The 21451-nt window shown below is 37.0% G+C and overlaps 1 pseudogene; it reads right to left on the bottom strand.

The window, feature by feature from the left end:
* Positions 1-14708: 14708 nt before the first annotated feature.
* Positions 14709-15675, bottom strand: LOC125136734 (olfactory receptor 11H6-like; annotated as a pseudogene).
* Between the last annotated feature and the right edge of the window lie 5776 nt (positions 15676-21451).

The following is a 21451-nucleotide window of genomic DNA, read 5'->3' as shown; positions in this document are numbered from 1 at the left end:
TATTCTGGAAGACATGGAGATGATGATACTGCACTTCAGTGGAGTGTGCTGATTCTTCCTGAAAACACCTAATGTCTTTATCTTTTATAAGTTGTTAACAGACTTTTCCTTAAGCGACTATAACTATGACATTCACGATCCAGACCCTGAGCACATATTATTTAACTCACAATAGGAGTTCCCGTTGTGGCGCAGTGGTCAACGAATCTGACTAGGAACCAGGGGGTCGCAGGTTCGGTCCCTGCCCTTGCTCAGTAGGTTGACGATCCGGCGTTGCCCGTGAGCTGTGGTGTAGGTTGCAGACGTGGCTCGGATCCCGCGTTGCTGTGGCTCTGGTGTAGGCCGGTGGCTACAGCTCTGATTGGACCCCTAGCCTGGGAATCTCCACATGCCGCGGGAGCGGCCCAAGAAATAGAAAAAAAAAAAAAAAAAGACATAAAAAGTCACAATAATCAAAAAGAGGGAAAAACATAAATTGGAGACAAAATTTTACCTTTTGAGAATGCTAAACTTGGTACTAGGAATGTAAACTTTTGTGATTCTGATAAATTGCCTATATTCATCTCCTCTTTCATCTGTTTACCCGTGCTATTGATCTTATATTTCTGTGCATGTGTTCTTTCAACAGTACTAAGGATACTTGTTTCTTTATGATTTGTAAGTGATATAATAATAAAACTGAAAGCAAGATATTGTAAAGCACTCTGTTCCAATGTGGTACCATGGTAGAACCTAAATCTCATTCTCACTTTCAGTTCCTCCAGCTTATTCAAGGTGTAATATGCTGAATGTGACAATTAAGAAAAGGAAGAGCAGCCTGTCTCAGTGACTGGACAAGTTTAGTGTGCCTGATATGGTATCCAAAGTCAAGTTAGTTACAAGAAATATTATATATATATATATATATAAATAATCTATAATAATAAATATAATAAAAAATAATATATAATAAATTATATATATATGTAATGTGTCTGTGAGGATTTTCATAATGCTTTATTCATAGCCCCTTTCCATGTCCTTCATTTTAGACAGACCTTTGGTATCTTTTTACATCCCACTATCTTATTACGCCCATCTAGGCCTTAAAAATGAAACAAGAAATGTCTCCTCTCCCTCTGGCTGCTTCTATCCCAGGTAGTTGTCATTGAATCAAAACTGAACTCTTCTGTTTCCTCAGCCTAGCTCCAACTTACTACATTTGGCTAAATAAATCATTCAAAAATATTGCTTTCTTTCTTTCTTTCTTTTTGATTGACAGTTTTGAATTATTTTAGGTGTACAGCATGGCGATTCAGTATTTTTACAGATTATACTGCAATAAAAGTTATTTCAAGCTAATAGATATATTTCTCTGTTCTATATAATAGATCCTTACTGCTTATGTGTTTCATTTATAGTAGTTTTTATCTCTTAATCCTATACCCCAACATGATCTTCCTTCCCCCTTCTTCTCCCCACTGTTAACCACTTGTTTGTTTTCTATATCTATGATTTGTTTCTATTTTTCCATATACAATCATTTGTATTATTGTTTACATTCCACATACAACTTAGTATCATACAGCCTTTTGTCTTTGTCTGGCTTTTTTCCATAATGGAATATTCTCTAGGTCCATCCACACTGCTGCAAATGGCAGATACAGGAGCAACTCAAGTGTCCATCAAGAGACGAATGAATAAAAAAGATGTGGTATATTGATACATGGACTAATAAGCCATAAAGTAATAAAATTTTACCACATATATTATTGTACCAATAACATTACAGTGTAATGGAATATTATTACTCAGCCCCCAAAATATTTATGAACATCTTGTGTAGGCTTTGAATGCTGTGTAAACAGCTGTGGATGTGACAGAGCTTGTGCACATGGAGGTTAACAGCAGATTTTTAACACTTTTTTTTTTGCTGAATTTTGATTTGTTTTTCCACTACTGGAAATACTTCTGGATTCCATAAGGAATATTTAATAAATCAAGGTTGCCTTTTCAAGGTGGGAATGTAAGACTTTGAGTCTGGAAAGCCCTTGACATAGTCCTGTATAGGAAGATAATATCAGGAGTCCTAAGTCTGGCCACATAGATTGCTAACTCTTTTATTTGATGATTGAGATGGCACCTAAATTGAAGGAACTGTTACTATTTATAGATCCCCATTACGCTTTGGAATATGTAAATATAGATGTAGTAAATTAGGCCAGCAAAATTCTTGGCTCTCTGTGTTGTCTCAAATAGTTTGTTACTGATTTTAAAGAATGAATTCACTTATTCACCCAGGGATTTTGAAGAATCATATCTCCTAATACCTTGTTTGAAAGCTGTGTTTATATTTCAGTAGATTATCTCTCTGTCCTTTAGATATTGCTGTTCTTTTTTTTTTTTTGTCTTTTTGCCATTTCTTGGGCCGCTCTAGCGGCATATGGAGGTTCCCAGGCTAGGGGTCCAATCGGAGCTGTAGCCGCCGGCCTACGCCAGAGCCACAGCAACGCGGGATCCGAGCCACATCTGCAGCCTACACCACAGCTCATGGAAACGCCAGATGGTTAACCCACTGAGCAAGGGCAGGGTTCGAACCCACAACCTCATGGTTCTTAGTCGGATTTGCTAACCACTGCACCACGACGGGAACTCCAAAACATTCTTGTTCTTTTTACTCAGGATCCTAGTGTCAGTCATCTTGACGTATTCATGTAGAGAGAAGTCATTGACAAAGGATTTGTTTTAAATCATTATTGATACTTACCCTTTTTATTTTGGACTATTTCCTAAGGATAGTGATTGTCCAATGACAGATTTAGAGTACATCTTGAATACACAAAAAAAAAGAAAAAAGAAAAACAAACTCATACATGCTGAAATTGTTACTTCAAGAAGAATTAATACATGTTAAACCAGGGTACATTAATCTAATGGAACTGAGGAGCAATATGTGGGCTTGGGAAAGAAGATATCTCTTAAATGAAAGGTTTGCCATATTTCCTCTACTCACCAAGCATCAGAACTCATCAAAATAAATCCTTCTCCAGTAGTTTATGAGTTAATAGGCATTTCCAGTAGAAACCCTAAGCCTCTTGGTTTCTCTCTCTCATTCATCTCTTAGAGAGAAAATGAACTGAGTGAAAAATATCTTCCAAAACTTAAGGAAACAAGGAGGAAATCTGTATTTTTAGAGTTGTTTGGTCAGCATTTTGTTCTTATGAAATATTTTCAGCTTCCTCAAAGATAAGAAATACTTCCTATAAAATTACTTTTGTAAAAAATTGGAGCACATGTGGCTTTCAGGGTAGAGTTTCCACTCACTCCTTGGATGAATGCTGAGAAGAGGTTCAGAGATGGGAAATGAAGTATTACTCCATGGAGCAGAAGGCATGTGAGGGACCCACAAGAAATTGGATGATCCAGTTTATAATCTTTCATGGGTTGTAAAGGGTGAATCCTGCAGGATATTTTTTCTCTAGCTTCAAGGCACATGGTTGTGGTGAAGATGAGAGCACAGATGAAGGTAATATATTTGCAGACTTGCTTGCATCATGATCTTTGGGGATTTGGGGCTTTCTCTTGGTACTTTGTTAGTATTTGTTTAAAAGAGGAGATCATTTTGAATTTTCACTTACTCATAATCCAGCACCAAGTCTTACTATTCACAAAAGAATAGTGAAAATGTGGAAAGAGATTCTATTTTTTTATGCTTTTGTATCCATGTATAGTTGAAGGTTCCTAGGGAATAATTAAGTAATAATTGGGATGTCATTGTAACGACAATAGGAAGCTTTATCGCTAGGTTCACTCCATTTATTTTGAAGAAGAAGAAATCACTCTTTGCCCATCATATATTTGTACTTGCATAGTTTTTTAGTGACGTTGGAGTTGCATTTTAGTTACAGCAAAAAGAGTTGACAGGTAAATCTCATAAAAATAGAGAGTAGAATGGTGATTGCTGAAGACTGGGGATATGAAGGAAATGGGGAAATGTTGGCTAAAGGGTACAAATTTCCAGCTGTCATATGAGTAAGTTCTAACTCCCAAGCTTATTCTATGGTGATGGTGAAGCCACCAATGCCCTGATACCAAAACCAGACAAAGATAGCAGAAAAAAAGAAAATTAAAGGCCAATCTCATTGATGAACCTAGACACAGAACTCCTTAATAAAATGTTAGCAAAGCAAATCCAACAATGTATTTGGAGAATCATACACCATGACCAAGTGGAGTTTATCCCAGGGATGCAAGTATTCTGGAATATCTGCAAATCAATCCCTGTGATACACCACATTAACGAAATGAAGACTAAAATTCACATGATCACTCAGTAGATGCAGAAAAAGCTTTTGACAAAATTTGACAAAATTCAGTACCCATTTTTGATCAAACAAAACAAAACAAAACAAAAAACTCTCCAAGAAGTGGGCATAGAGGGAACCTACCTTAACATGATAAAAGCTATATATGGCCAACCCTCTGCTAACCTCATTCTCAATAGTAAAAGCTGAAAGCATTTCCCCTAAGATCAAGGATATCCATTCTCACTACGTTTATTCAACATAGTTTTGGAGGTCAGAGCAATCAGAGAAGAAAAAGAAATAAAAGGAATCAAGATTAGAAAAGAGGAAGTAAAACTGTCACTGTTTGCTGATGACATAGAAAATCTGTGTCTATACTTAGAAAATCCTGAATTGTTGTCAAAAATCTATGAGCATTCATCAGTCAATTTGGTAAAGTTACAGGATACAAAATGCATAGAACACTCTTGCTTTCAATACATTATCAATGAAAGATCAGAAAAAGAAATTAAGGAATCAATCCCATTTACCATCATATCAAAAAAATAAAGTACATAGCAGTTAACATACCTAAAGAGGTGCAGGTCCTGTACTCTGAAAACAATAAGATGCTGTGAAGAAAATCAAAGATGACACCAACAGATGGAAAGATGTACCATGCTTTTGGATTGGAAGAATCAATGTCGTCAAAATAACTGTACTACCCAAGGCAATCTACAGATTCAATACAAAGCCTATCAAATTAACAATGGCATTTTTTCACAGAACTAGAAAAAAAATTTTTAAAAATGTGTATAGAAACAAAAAAGACCCTGAATAGTCAAAGCAATTTTGAGAAAGGAAAAACAGACGTGAAGGAACCAGGTCCCCTGACTTCAGATATACTACAAAGCTACAGTCATCAAAACAGTGTGGCGCTGGCACAAAAGCAGAACTATAGATAAATGGAAAGCATGGAAAGCATAAAGCTAACCCCATGGACCTGTGGTCAACTAATTTATCACAAGGAGGCAAGAATATACAATGAAGAAAAGACAGTCTCTTCAATAAGTGGTGGCGTGAAAACTGAACAGCTACACATAAAAGAAGGAAATTAGAACTCTCTCTAAAACCATATACAAAAATAAACTCAAAATGGATTAAAGACTGAAACATAAAACTATATAAAACTCCTAGATGAATACATAGGCAGAACACTCTTTGACATAAATTTTAGCAATATCATTTTGGACCCATCTCCTAGAGTAATGAAAAAAAATAAACAAAAATAAACAAATGGGACCTAATTAAACTTAAAAGATTTTGCATAACAAAGGAAACCATAAACAAAATGAAAAGACAATCTACAGAATGGGAGAAAATCTTTGCCAACCAAGCATCTGACAAGGGATTGATTAATCTACAAACAGGCAAACATCTCATACAACTCTCTATAATAAAAACCCCCAAACAATCCAATTAAAAATGGTCAGAAAATCCGAACAGACATTTCTCCAAAGACGAATGGCCAAAAAGCACATGAAAGATCTTCAGCATCACTAATTATTAGAGAAATGCAAATCAAAACTTCAATGAGGTATCACCTCACACCACTCAAAGTGGCCATCATCAAAAAGTTTCCAAACAACAGTGCTGGAGAGGGTGTGGAGAAAAGGGAACCTTCCTATACTGTTGGTGGGAAAGTAAGCTGGTGCAACCATTATGGAGAACATGGAGTTTCCTAAAAAACTAAAAATAGAACTACCATATGATGGAGCAATCCTACTCCTGGGCATATATTCAGAGAAAACCATAATTCAAAGAGATACATGTACCCCAATGTTCATTGTAGCCCTCTGTACAATAGCCATGACATGGAAGCACCCTAAATGTCCACCAACAGAGAATTGAATAGAGAAGATGTGATATATATATATAAAGTGGAATATTACCCCTCCATAAAAATGAACAAAATAATGCCATATGCAGCAACATGGTTGGACCTAGAGATTATCATACTATATGATGTAAGTCATAGAGAGAATGACAAATATATAATATCACTTATATGTAGAATGTAATAAAAATGATGCAAAAGAACTCATTTTATAAAATAGAAACAAACTCACAGCTTTTGAAATCAAGGTTACTGTTACTAAATGGGAAACCCTTGGGGGGCATGACAAATTGGGAAGAATGGATTAACACATACACAATGCTCTATATAGAATAGTAAACTAACAAGGACCTACTGTATTGTACAGTGAGGTCTACGTAAGTTTCTGTAATAACCTAAATGGGAAAAAAGAATGGATATATATGTATGTATGTATGTGTATATATATATATATATATATATATATATATATATATATAATTGACTCACTTTCCTACAAACCTGAAACTATCACAACACTGTAAGTCAAGTGTACTCCAATAATTTTTTTTAAAAGGATGAGTAAATTCTAATGTATAGCTTTGTGACTATAGTTAATAAATATATACTTGAAATTTGGCAAGAAGGTAGATCTTAAATCTCATGTTTCCTGCCCCAACCAAGAAAACATAGTTTTGTGAGGCAGTTGAGGCATCAAATAGCCTTATTGTGGTAATCATTTTATGATATATATGTGTATCAAATCATCATGTCATAAATCTTAAACTTGCACAGTGTTATATGTCAGTAAACCTGGAAAGAAGTTAGTGGCTTAAGAAATTTAATTGGATCTCATTGCTTATCTGTTCCAAATAGAATATTTTGCACCTAATAACCTCAAACTCCCAGTCTATCCCACTCCCTCCCCCTTACTGTTGGCAACCAGAAGTCTGTTCTCCATGTCCATGAGTTTGTTTATTTTCTGTAGATAGGTTCATTTGTGTCATATATTAGATTCCAGATATAAGTGATATCATATGGTATTTGTGTTTATCTTTCTGACTTCACTTAGTATGCGAGTCTCTAGTTGCACCCATATTGCTACAAATGGCATTTTTGTTATTTTTTATGGATGAGTAGTATTCTACTGTGTATATGTACCATATTTTCTTAATCCATTCATCTGTTGATGGGCATTTAGGTTGTCTCCTTGTCTTGTGAATAGTGCAGCAGTGAACATAGGAGTGCATGTATTTTTTTGAATAAATGTTTTGCCCAGGTATATGCACAGGAGTGAGATTGCTGGATCATATGGTAGTTCTATATTTAGTTTTCTGAGGTACCTCTGTACTCTTTTCCACAGCGGTTGAACCAATTTACATTCCCACCAGTAGTGTAGGAGGGCTCCCTTTTCTCCACACTCTCTCCAGTATTTGTTATTTGTAGACTTATTAAAGATAGCTGTTCTGACCAGTGTGAGGTGTTACCTCACTGTAGTTTTGAGATCCTGCACAGGGAACTATATCCAATCACCCGGGATGGAACATGATGGAGGATAATGTGAGAAAAAGAATGTGTGTATATGTATAACTGGTCACTTTGCATACAGCAGAAATTGACAGAACATTGTAAATCAACTATAGTAATTTAAAAAAGGAAAAAATTAAATGACATTCACTTATTCCACAAATATTTTATGGAATGCATTTAATATGCAAGTCACTATTTCAGATCTCATGTCTCTTATAGAAAACAACCCCCAAACTCCTGTCTTTGCAGTATCTACATTTTATTGAACAGAGGAGAAATAAATAAATAATTACACATGTATTAGAAAATAATATGGAGAAAAAAATAAATCAGAGAGTGGGGAATGTTAGAATGACAGAGTTATGATTGTTAAATAGAGTAGAAAGGAAAGTGACAGAAGGCTACATTTAAACAACATCTTAAAGTGAGAGAACAAACTTTGTGGATACCTGGTAAAATTGCATTCCAGGCAAAAAGGATAGTTAATCATAGAACCAAGGCTGAAGAAAGTATAATATGATGGAGAAAGAGCAAGAAGGCTGCTGTGGCTATGTAGTGTAATGGGGAAGTAACAGAACATGCTAGCAGAGAGATAAGACCGAGGGCAGATCATTTAGGGCTGTGTAGGGTGTTATAAAGACTTTGGCTTTCACTTTAAGAAAGGCTCAGTGGAGGTGGTTGGGCAGAGAATAAAATAAAGGGCTTAAGAGTTTTTTTTAAATTTCAAACCATTATAACTAAAACTATATATATTATAATTGTAAAGTTCACTGAGTTATTAAAAGTACACACACCCATTTGGCAACCTCCTGAATAAAAGAAATGGAACATTACCTAGCATTTTAGAAGTCTTGCGACATTTCTTATTACTACTTCTCTTTCCAGAGTAACCTCTATCTTGACTTCTAATGCCTTCAATTTGCCTAATTAAAACATATAAAAATGAAATCATACAGCATCATTTTATGTATGGAATTGTTCACTCATATTAAATATGTGAGATTTATCTGTGGTCTTTCATTAGCTGTAGTTCGTTAATTTTCCTTGTTCTATAGTATTCCTTTGAGTACATATAAAACATTACAGGGTGTTGTTGGGATATTTCGGTTGCTTCTGGTGTGGGGCTGTAATGAATAATATTGTAGTGAATAGTATTCTGCATATCTTGGTGTAGATTTGTAAATAATTATGTTGTATATATATATGACATGCTGAATCCTATGGAATGCATATGTTCACCTTTAAGAGACAACATCAAAGTATTAAAAAATGTTTGCTAAAGGTACACTCTCACTTGTCATATATGAAAATCCCCATTTTCTGCATTTATTTATTTATTTTTGCCAGTTCTTTGTTATATCCTTAAAAAACAATTTAGGGAGTTTCTGCTGTGGTACAACAGGATCATTGGTGTCTCTGCGTGACCAGGACACAGTAGGTTAAAGGATCTGGCATTGCTGCATCTATGGCAGAGGTTGCAATTGTGGCTTGGATCTGATCACTGACCAAGGAACTCCATATGCTGCAAGACAGGGCAGCCAAAAAAGAAAAAATAATTTAGGAAAACACACTCTGTGTTATATTTGGACATACTCTTTTTCTGAAATGACTTTTAAATAGTCTTGTCCATTTTTCTGTTGGGAATTTGTTATCAGTTTAAAGATTTTAAAAATATATTCTGAGAGACACCTGGTCTTGCTTCTGAACTTAGGGGGACCACTGAGTATAGTTCACGCTCTCCATTTTTCATAAATATGCTTTATCAATTTGAGGAAGTTCTTTTTTATTCCTAGTTTGTTGAGCATTTTTGTCATGAGAAGGTTATTTGGCTTTTATCAATTACTTTTTCTGCATCTGTTGAGATGATCATGTGTTTTTTCCTCCCCCTTCATCTACCAATGGGGTATATTATATTAATTTTTATAAATTGAACTGTCCCTGCATTCCCAACAACAAATACCATTGTTCATGGTGTATATTCCTTTCAATATGCTGCTGAATTCAGTTTTTTAGTATTTGTTGAAGATTTTTCTATCTATATTCATGAGGGATATTGGCCTGTAGTTTTCTTATCTTATCATATCTTTTTCTGGCTTTGGTATTAAGATAATACTAGCCTTTTGGACAAATTAGGAAATTTTTATACCTCTGTTTAGAAGAGTTTACGAAGGATTGGTGTTATCTCTTCTTTCAGTGTTTGGTAGAGTTTACCTGTGAAGCCATCTGGTTTTTGAGTTATCTTTGCTCTGTGGCTTTTGATTACTGTTTTTTTTTAGCATTTTTTTTTTGGTTTTCTTTTTGTAAAGATTATTTTTCCATTATAGTTGATTTACATTCTGTTAATTCCTGCTGTACCACAAAGTGACGCAGTCGTGTGTGTGTGTGTGTATATATATATACATACACACATATATATGTATAATATATGTGTATATGTGTGTGTGTGTGTGTGTGTGTGTATGGAGGTTCGCAGCATATGGAGGTTCCCAGGCTAGGGGTCTAATTGGAGCTGTACCTGCCGGCCTGTGCCAAAGCCAAAGTAACACCAGATCCGAGCCATGCCTGTGACCTACACCACAGCTCATGGAAAGGCGGATACTTAACCCACTGAGCAAGGCCAGGGGTTGAACCTGCAACCTCATGGTTCCTACTCAGATTCATTAACCACGATGGGAACTCCTGAAATCTTATTTTTCTCACTAAACAGCATATCTTAAGTCTTTAATTATATTTTGGGACAGTCTTCAATACTATTTTTTGTATTACTGGTAAAACATTCTATCATGTATACATACTGTAATGGTCCTGACAATTTATTTATTGGTGGATATATAATTTATTTACAATTTCAGATTATTCTCCAGGCCTGACTTTCTAAGAGGAAGTTTGAGGAAGTGAGATGGTTAAGAGAAAATGCACATGATATAAAGGAGAACCAGTTTGAGGAGAGAGCACAAAACCAAGAAGTGGAAACTTTTGTCATACTCGGCTTACTTATGCGGTTAGTTTATACATGGGTGGTATTGAGAGGAAACTGATGAGGTCTCCAAAACCAGACATGCAGCATTTGCGTCCTAAATGAGCTCTAGGCAGTGAGTAAAATTTCCAAGAACATTTATAGTAAATACTAGATATACCAGCTTTGTTTGTGTGTCTGTGTACTTTATGTAGGTTTTATTTTGTTCTTGAAGGATCAGGTATGTGTCTGGTGTACTGGTTCTGAACCAATTTTAGTTTGGGGGATAGGGTCCCTGCTCAAACTTCTTTGCAGATTTTGTTGCCGAAGGTTTGGCAGTGGCTGCTTCAGCTAGCAGCAGGCAGACTCCCCCCTCCAACACCAAACAGAATCCCTTGTGTTCACTCAGCCTCAGCTCCAGAGGCAACATCCCCCCATTTCACTGAGTGAAGAATTAGATATAAAGAATAAGCCTTCTCTAATACTGTGAAGTTGAAATTTTTGAGTTAAAATTTTTAAAAATTTTGGTAAAAAAGGTAACAAGCTTATAGTAAATTTTTAAAACACCTCAAAGGCAGAAGAAAATTACCTAAAATTTTTACTAAAAGCTTGCAAAAAAATTCCCTTACTATATTTTCTTAATTCCAAAATAGGTTTGGATAAAATTATGTAAGTCTTTTCTTTTATTAAAATAATGATTTTTATTTTTTCCATTATAGCTGGTTTGCAGTGTTCTGTCAATTTTCTACTGTATAGCAAGGTGACCCACTTACACATATATGTATACATTCTTTTTTCTCATATTATCATGCTCCATCATAAGTGACTAGATATAGTTCTCAGTGCCATACAGCATGATCTCATTGCTTATCCATTCCCAAGGCATTAGTTTGCATCTGTTAACTCCAAATTCCCAATCCATCCCACTCCCACCCCCTCCCCCTTGGCAACCGCAAGTCTGTTCTCCGTGTCCATGATTTTCTTCTCTGTGGAAAGGTTCATTTGTGCCATATATTAGATTCCAGATATAAGTGACATCATATGGTGTTTGTCTTTCTCTTTCTGACTTACTTCACTTAGTATGAGAGTCTCTCGTTCCATCCATGTTGCTGCAAATGGCATTAATTTGTTCTTTTTTATGGCCGAGTAGTATTCCATTGTGTATATACACCACCTCTTCTTAATCCATTCCTCTGTTGATGGACATTGGGTTGTTTCCATGTCTTGGCTGTTGTGAATAGTGCTGCAGTGAACATATGGGTGCAAGTGTCTTTTTCAAGGAAAGTTTTATCCAGATATATGCCCAAGAGTGGGATTCCTGGGTCATATGGTAGTTCTATGTATAGTTTTCTAAGGTACCTCCATACTGTTCTCCAAGGTGGTTGGACCCATGTACTTTCCCACCAACAGTGCATGACGGTTCCCTTTTCTCCACACTCTCTCTAGCATTTGTTATTGTGGACTCTTAATGATGGCCATTGTGACTGGTGTGAAGTGGTACCTTGTGGTAGTTTTGATTTGCATTTCTCTAATAATCAGGGATGTTGAGCCTTTTTTCATGTGCTTGTTGGCCATCTGTATATCTTCTTTGGAGAAATGTCTATTCAGGTCTTTTGCCCATTTTTCCATTGGGTTGTTGGCTTTTTGCTGTTGAGTTGTATTTGCTGTTTGTATGTTTGAGAGATTAAGCCCTTGTCAGTTGCATCATTTGAGACTATTTACTCCTATTCCGTAAGGTGTCTTTAGTCTTTTCTATTTTGGAAAAAAATAATAAACTCGGCATTATATTGTTAACATTTTCTACTCATCTGCTATATTTCAAAACATGATTTTGAATATCTGTAAGGCATCTGTATGATATTTTATAATTCGAATGTATCTTAATTCATACTTTCTCCAATTACTGAACATTGGATAGGTATGATTTTGATGTTATTATTTTTGTTAAATTCCTAAATTTGTTTGGGATGAAATGACAGATTTGTCACATTTCCTTGTTATACCCAGAAATATGATAGACACCTCCATTTATTGATTTTTTTCTGATTTAAAGTTCAATATTTGCAGTTTCCTTTTTACATACTTCACTGATTTGTGGTGAATTTATTTAGAGGCATTCTACTTTTTTTGTCATCATGAATGACATTTTCTTTCCTTTGTATTTTCTTCCTAATTATTATCTTTTGTATATTTACTTTTCATGATGCCACCATTTTATAGTTTCTTATTGATTTTCATCATTTTTTGAAATTATTTTTCTGAAAATTTGCTTCAAATATCTTCTAGTAACTCATTGAGAAAAATAGGCAGAAAAATAAGCACTGTCATGAGAGCAACTTTGTGAGTTTCAATACAAGAGATAATTGATGAATATTGGTATGCTATGTTTTAGTCTCTATCTTCGCCCTCTTTCTTTAGGGAGCATTATAGGGTTGAGTGCTTTTATTTCCCTTTTATTTAGTACTTTAAAAAATTTTTCGTTACAGTTGGTTTACATTGTTCTGTCAATTTCTGATGTACAGCAAAGTGACCCAGTCACACATCTATACAACTCTCTTTAGTTTTAATGAGAGAAGGTGGGGAATGCTGCATGTGGTTCCCTTCTTCCCTCTCCTGCACAGGGATATTGTGTAAGGCTCTGCAGGGGTTCCTGGCATAAGGGAGCCTGTCCAAAGGAGGTAGTGATGACTGTTACTCAGCCTGTGCTCTGGGAACAGAAATGTGCACCCTGATGTGTGTGGGGAGGTCCTCCCTGAGGAAGGGTTGCATAAAAGCACTTTCTGATCACGACCTGCAGCTGAGAGAATATGCCCTCTCAGAGTAAGGTTTGTTTACTAAGATGCAATTTGATGACTAAGTCCAGGCCACTTTGAAAAAATTAACTGGAGAGTAATATAACTCATTTCTGACATTAGCCGTACTATCTTATTTTTATCCTCTGACTCTCTCACACACTAACCTCTCTGCATGGTTTATTTTCATCCTAATACACCCAGGGAGAAAAGCACTTTAAGAAATCATAAAGCACTTAAGGTATGAATTATTTTTTTTTTATTAAGTTTATTCCAGGTGAACTTGTTTCCAGGTCTCACTTCTGTTCTGTTTGAGTGCATTTATTCTTTTGATTGCATTCTTCTGGGTGGTAGTAAGATAAAGAAGGAGTAGATCAAGTTATGTGACCCTAAAACAACCCAAACAGTAACCAGTTGGAGAAAACTATTTTCACAAGATTATGTTCAAAAATTGGCCTGCTAAGAAGAAATTTTTTACATGCTTATTTGATGAAGACTCTCAACCCCCAAAGGACCTATATATGGACAAAATTCTTCTGAATAAGGAAGGGAAAGATGTTCTGGTCCCTCTTGTGGGTGGTGGGGAGAGGATGAGAAAAGAGGAGAATGAGGCAGCACCAGGGTAAAATATGCGAAGCTAAGTGTTGAGCATGGTCCTTCCTCTGACTCTCCCGAAACCCATCCCTGAGTTAGGCTTATTAACCCTTGCAAAGCTGGAATGGTTTGATTTCATATAAAATGTTGAAATGGATGAGGTGCACACCCAGACTGATGTGACCAAAATAAGACAGCGGGTGCATTAGGAGAGAGGATAGAAGCACACATGAGCCTGCTTGTATGGTGTGTGCATGTGAGTGTGTGTGTGTGTGTGTGTGTGTGTGTGCAGACAGTGGTATAGACTCTAGCACCTCTAATCCAACTATGGAACTCATGGATCAGAGGACCAAACTACTTAAATTTGCCAAGATATAGGGGAATTGAGCAAGTGAGTATCTGGGTTGTATATGCTATTTTTTTCTTGTAAAAATGTCTTGAGTATTTGGCATTTTCACTATTTCCATGCAGTAACAAAGGAACATTCATCACAACATTTATATTGATTAATACAAAACAGTAAAGCCTAGTACAAATGGTTACGTTAATTCTCGGTAGAATGTACTTGCAATTTGCCATCATTGAAATGCATCTAAAAATATTCCAGAGGATTTAGGAGACATAGTGTCTCCCAAATTTACTTAAAGCCATTAATCTTCTATAATTTTACCACTCTATGTCCTACCTATATATGGATTCTAGCACTTGAGAAGCTGTCTTTGACCAAATAGCATGCACCTAGACAGTTTTCTCAGGGCTTCCTTCATCTTCTTATTCTGGAGGCTGTAGATCAGGGGATTGAAAAGTGGAGTCATCACAGAGTAAAATAAAGTCACAATTTTCTGAATCCCTGCTGGATTGCCTGCTGTGGGACTCACATACATCACCATGATTGAGCCATAGAACAGGGACACCACAGCCAAATGGGAGCCACAGGTGGAGAAAGCCTTACGCCTGCCTTCTGCTGAGGGGACCCTAAGCACAGCCCTGATTACCAGGGTGTAGGAGCTGGTAATGAACAGGAACGTGGAGAAATTAGGACTGAGTTAAAGATGGCACAGATGATCTCAGTGGCAGGGGCTGGCACACAAGACAACTTCATGAGGGGTCCTGGGTCACATAAAAAGTGATCAATAGTATTGGGGCCACAAAAGGGAAGCTGGGAGATGAGATAAACTGGGAAAAGGAAACAGAGAAGCCACACACCCAGCAGCAGGCTCCCATTCTGATGCAGCGTTGAATTGTCATGACAGTAGGGTAGTGTAGGGGCCTGCAGATAGCAAGATACCTGTCAAAGGCCATGGCAGACAAGAAGAAGTTTTCAGTGGTGCCCATGGAGAAGAAGAAGTAGAACTGGAGGAAGCAGCCAGAGAAGGAGATGGTCTTGGTCTCGTAGAGAAAGTTGGCTGGCATACTGGGGACAGTGGAGGTGACATACCACATCTCCAGGAAAGAAAAACTGGCCAGCAGGATGTACATGGGGGTGTGGAGGTGCTGGTCCCACCACACTGTGCAGGTAATGCACAGGTTTCCAATTAGTGTCAACAGGTACATCACAGAGAAGAGTGAGAAGAGGAAGATCTGCATTGCCCAGGTACAGGTGAAGCCAAGAAGAATGAATTCACTCACAGGGTCAGAGTGATTAGTCCCTCCTGGGTTTTTCATTGTTTTTCCCTTCTCCTACAACTACAGTAACAAGACATTACATGTTACAAATGATTCTATAGAAGTTTTCTCATTCAGATGTTTTCTGAACTTCTTTACAGTTCAGTTCACAGTATAGTTTTAGATGTTTTGAAGATTTCCAGCATTCTTTGCCCCAGTGTTTCACTTGAGAAATAAGGATCTTGGAGGTGTGGATGCTTATTACAGCCGTATCATCATGATCACCATGCCTATCACGGTCTACTAAATACCTGCCTTTGTGTCATGTTCTCAGCACTACATAAACCATGGGAGATGCTCCTTGCCATTCAGAGGCTTTCAGCTGAGTTCAGAAACATCCCTCTGGGCCAAACCTATATAGGGACACAGGGAGGTTTAAACAAGTATATAATTAATGCTCTGTGTCAATAGAAGATAACATTGCAAGAATGTATAGCCATAAAGCAAGAGTTTGTTTACTACTGTAATCTTTAGTGCTCTCACAGGCAAGTTTTAGGTGGGGTTTCTGTTTATATAGTATTGGGAAGGTTGGAAAAGAAATAAGGAAAACAACATTTTATCAGTGATTGCTTATAGCAAGGCTAATTGTGAAGTTTGTGTTCCTTCTTATTTTTAAAGATCCCCATGAAAAAATTCCACAACTAGCATTGTTAATTTTTCTCAATGTTTAGCAACACATGCACAATTCTACAAACTACTCTTTATTTTAACTTGGTCATCTTTGAAGTAAAAAATGTTCTTGTTGAAAAGGAGTGAGCTTCATGCATTGTCACTTTGAATAAACATTATAAATGAAATTGGTATGAATGAATGAGGTTCCTAGACTACAAAGTATCATGTTTCTCAAATTACCATAAATTGAGGACAGAGGTTCCAGTCCTTAAGTGAAATTTATCATATGCTGAGAAACTACCTTAGGATAGTATTCTCTATATATTTTTGTCACATAGAACAGAAATAACTCCAGTGGTATATATCATTGAAAGCACTTTGAGATTTAAATTACATTAATGGAAGTTCTGTGCATGCAGTATTCATTTTTATCACTCTCTTTCCGTGTATTATCTGAGGCTCCTATGTTAGAGTTCCTTATGGTTGCCTTGGCCTGTAAATTTTTTTTCTGAGTACTGGTCCTTCATATTTTTCTTTCTCCAATTATGCTCTCTGCAAGTGACCTGTCACTTAGCCCCTTGACATAAAAACCGTCTATGTGAGATGAAGACAGATTTTCTCTCCTTAACTGTGATTTTCTTCAATCTAGATTTACCTAGTCAACTTCTTACTCAACATCTCCATTTGCTCTGGAAGGTCACTAAAACACAAGGAGCCCATGACTAAACTTTTGGTTCTTCTCACCTGAAACATTCTGGTTCTTACTTCTTTGCCATGTTACTCAATGGCACCTCTGTTTACTCAGTTGCTCAGGCCATAAACTTTGACCACATCCTTACTGCCCCTCTGAATGTTCTTCATCCAAACCATCAGCAAATCCTTGAGGCCTCATGTTCAAAATGTAGTCTTTAAAAAATCTGATCATGTCAACTACCTACTCTTAAACACAACTCTATATTCCTATGCACGCTCTATTTGGCCAGCGAGGCCTTTCTCCATGCCCTCACCTGTCTACTGACCCTGCTCCAGCCATGCTGAAACTTGACTATGCCAGTGTGGTCAGTTTCAAGGCCCAGAATCTCCCTCATTCCTCCTTGCCAATACTCACGTGCTTTAATCTCTTATTTTATTCTGATTTCTGGTAAAAACCAAAGACTCAGAGAGGCCTTTCTTAATTTAGCCCATCTTTACTGCTCTATGTCCCAGTTCTGCTTTTGTTTTCTACAAAGCACACATTACTACCTGGCATTGTATTATATCCCCTTAGTGCATATTTTCTGCCTCAGATACCTGAATGTAAGAGGTCAGTATTTTGCTCCCAGGTGTAGTCCCAGAATCTAGGACAATGTTCAGGATATATTAGCAGTGCTCATTAAAATATTTGTTGTCTCAGTCAATGAGCAAGGCCTAATAATAACCAATTAGGAAAACAGTTGCTTGTAGGCAGGAAAAAAGTCTAAGACAATGAAGACCGGAATCTCTAGTTTGTTAAAAACAAAAGCAAGGCAACAAGATGTGTGTGGTGACAGCCTCAGTGCAAGTAAACAGGAGGATATCCGTGAGATGAGCCTACTCAAGACCACCCTTGAAGCTCCTTCTCTCTGTGAATCACCTTGTCTGTCTTTATGTTGCCTTCATCCACCCTGCTGGGTGCTCAGTGCTTTCTTATTGTTGCTAAGTTACAATCATGGTGTAAGAGTGTTTGTGTGTATGTGTGTGTGTTTGTGTGTGAGTCTACACACACTGGTTTTTGCTCTCTCTTCTCTCAGTGTGTTTCTGTATCTAATTTTCCATATTTTAAAATATTTTCATTGAATGTCTTTTACAGTTCTTTTTCTCTTAAAAAGGTTAGTGAACTCTTTTTGATTTCCCCTTCCTAAAGAAAATATGGCTTGTCAATTACTTTAATAGAATGTTCTATTCTTAGAAGAAATGTAGAAATGTAGAAGTTTCTTCTCCATCATATTCAGGGTCAGGAAATCTGGTGTATGTGACTTGAATAAGTAATAAGGTATAAGTTGTCATCCCACTCTTGTGGTTTTGTCATTTAGCTACCATCTCCATTATGTCAAATATTGTTATTTTATTTAAATCTATATATTTATACTTCTATAAACAAAATACATTATAACCTAACATTTAATCAGACTAGTTCTAACATTAGAGGCAATATTAATTGAGAATCTGAGCAGTGTCCATTATATGAAAGCTATTCAAATTTATATTTTCATGTGGAAATAATACAATGAAGGGTTAGGGAAGGGTGAAAGAGAAACTACCAAAAATTTTGGATTTCACTTTACCTGAAGTTTTCATGTGAGAATTATAGAATCTGATAAAGGGTAGAGTCCAAAATTTAGGTTTCTCTCTCCTGGAATATGAGGTCAGCCACAGTCTCCTTATTCTCTTACTTCAGTGGGAGGAAATGTGCAGCAAAGCCAAACAGTACCACTGGCATCCAAATAACTTAGATGGCTTCTAAACAGCTTGAAATTGTGGTTACATGAGGCTATAAAGAGTACTGTAGTCTTTCCTGGTTTGGGAAGAACCACTTATACCTGCCTCTAAAGGAGAGGATATGGCAAACACCTTTTAAGCTTGGCTGTTCTGCCCTGGACAGCTCATCTTGGAGGGGAGGTGTTCCAAAGCACTATGCGTGTGCAGTCAGGCTTTACCATAAGCTCCTGTTCCCCATACAGAGGATTTTAATAAATGTGCCAAGATTGTGCCTGATCCTTCTAGATTACTCAGCTTCTCCCAGTGGCCTCATCTAGGTGTAAGAGTGAGACTATTTTGGCCAAATGTTAGAAAGCATTTATTTAAGTGAGGTCTAAATTGGCCCAACCTCTAGGGGAAATGGAAAGATGATGAGGCTTGGAGTCTAAGGTGGTGAATAATTTACAAAGTTCAAGGGAACTTTGTATGAGGATATTGAAAAATCCTGTATCATCTGTATAAGTTTTTACTGTAATGCGTCTATATTTTCCAACAGTAGAGATGATACTGAGCTTTGGATTGAAAATGTCAGAGCAAAGGGTAAATGAAGCCAAAGTTTATAAAGACTGGTTAGTTCTTGCAAAGAATTTAAAAAACATTTCTCAGTCTTTTTTTTTTTGTCTTTTTGCTATTTCTTTGGGCCGCTCCCTCAGCATATGGAGGTTCCCAGGCTAGGGGTCAAATCGGAGCTGTAGCCACCGGCCTACGCCAGAGCCACAGCAATGCAGGATCCGAGCCGCGTCTGCAACCTACACCACAGCTCACGGCAACGCCGGATCATTAACCCACTGAGCAAGGGCAGGGACCGAACCCACAACCTCATGGTTCCTAGTCGGATTCGTTAACCACTGCACCACGACGGGAACTCCTCTCAGTCTTTTTTAAAAGAAAAATTCTTAATGAATTTTGTTACATTTATCAGTGTACAACAATCATCACAAACAAATTATAAGGCATTTCCATCTGAAACCTCAGTGTATCCCCTGACCCTGTAACCTGTCTCACTTGGAAACCATAAGTTTTTCAAAATCTGTGAGTCAGTATCTGTTCTGAAAAGAAGTTCAGTCTGTCCTTTTCTTTGATTACACATGTAAGTGTTAGCATTTGATGTTGGTGTTTCACTCTCTGACTGACTTTGCTTGGCATGATAATTTCTAGGTCCATCCATGTTGGTAAAAATGCCAGTATTTCTTTCCTTTTAATGGCTGAGTAATAATATTCCATTGTGTATATGTGCCACTTTTTCTTGATCCATTCTTTTCTGTCAATGCACATTTAGGTTTTTTGCATCTCCTTGGATATTGTATATAGTGATGCAGTGAACATTGGAGTACATGTGTCTTTTCAAGTCATGGTTTTCTCTGGATAGATGCCCAGGAGTGGGACTGCTAGATCAAATGGTAGTTCTATGTTTAGTTTTCTGAGGCATCTCCATACTGCTTTCCACAGTGGTTGCACCAATTTACAATCCCACCAACAGTATAATAAGGTTCCTTTTTCTCCACATCCTCTCTAGCATTTATTGATTGTAGACTTTTTGATGATGGCCATTGTGGCCGGTGTAAGGTGGTACCTATAGTGGTTTTGATTTGCATTTCTCTAATAATTAGTGATGTTGAACATCTTTTCATGTGTTTTTTGGCCATCCATATGTCTTCTTTGGAGAACTCTCTGTTTAGATCTTCTGCCCATTTTTTGATGGGGTTGTTTGTTATTTTGGTATTGAGCTGTAGGAGGTGTTTATAAATTTTGCAGATTAATCCCTTTTCTGTTGATTCATTTGCAAATATTTTCTCCCATTCTGTAGGTTGTCTTTTTGTTTTGTTTATGGTTTCTTTTGCTGTGTAGAAACTTTCAAGTTTAATTAAGTCTCATTTGTTTATCTTTGTTTTTATTGTCATTACTCTAAGACGTAGATCAGAGAGGATGTTGCTGTTGTTTATGTCAGAGATTGTTTGGCATATGTTTTCCTCTAAGAGTTTTATAGTATCTGGTCTTCTATCTGAGTCTTTAATCCACTTTGAGTTTATTTTTGTTTATGGTATTAGGGAGTGTTCTAATTTCATTCTTTTACATGTGGCTGTCCAGTTTTCCTAGCACCACTTATTGAACAAGCTTTATTTTCTCTATTTTTTTTTGCCTTTTTTTGCCATTTCTTGGGCCACTCCTGTGGCATATGGAGGTTCCCAGGCTAGGGGTTGAGTCAGAGCTATAGCTGCCGGCCTACACCAGAGCCACAGCAACGTGGGATCTGAGCCGCGTCTGTGACCTACACCACAGCTCACAGCAACGCCGGATCCTTAACCCACTGAGCAAGGCCAGGGACCAAACCCACAACCTCATGGTTCCTAGTTGGATTCGTTAACCACTGAGCCACGACGGGAACTCCTGTCTTTGATCTATTGTATATTCTTGCCTCCTTTATCATAGACTAGTTGACTGTAGGTGTGTGGGTTTACTTCTGGGCTTTCTATCCTGTTCCAGTGATCTACAGGTGCATCATTGTGCCATTGCCATATCGTTTTCATACCTGTAGCTTTATAGTATAGTCTGAAGCCAGGGAGCCTGATTCCTCCAGCTCCATTTTTCTTTTTCAGTATATCTTTGGCTATTTTGGATCTTTTGTGCTTCCAAACAAACTTTAAAATATTTTGTTCTTGTTCTATGA

The sequence above is a fragment of the Phacochoerus africanus genome, chromosome 9, assembly GCF_016906955.1.
Source record: "Phacochoerus africanus isolate WHEZ1 chromosome 9, ROS_Pafr_v1, whole genome shotgun sequence".
Taxonomy (NCBI): Eukaryota; Metazoa; Chordata; class Mammalia; order Artiodactyla; family Suidae; genus Phacochoerus; species Phacochoerus africanus.
Note: the sequence above shows the minus strand (reverse complement) of the source record. Positions and strands in the feature narration are given on the sequence as shown.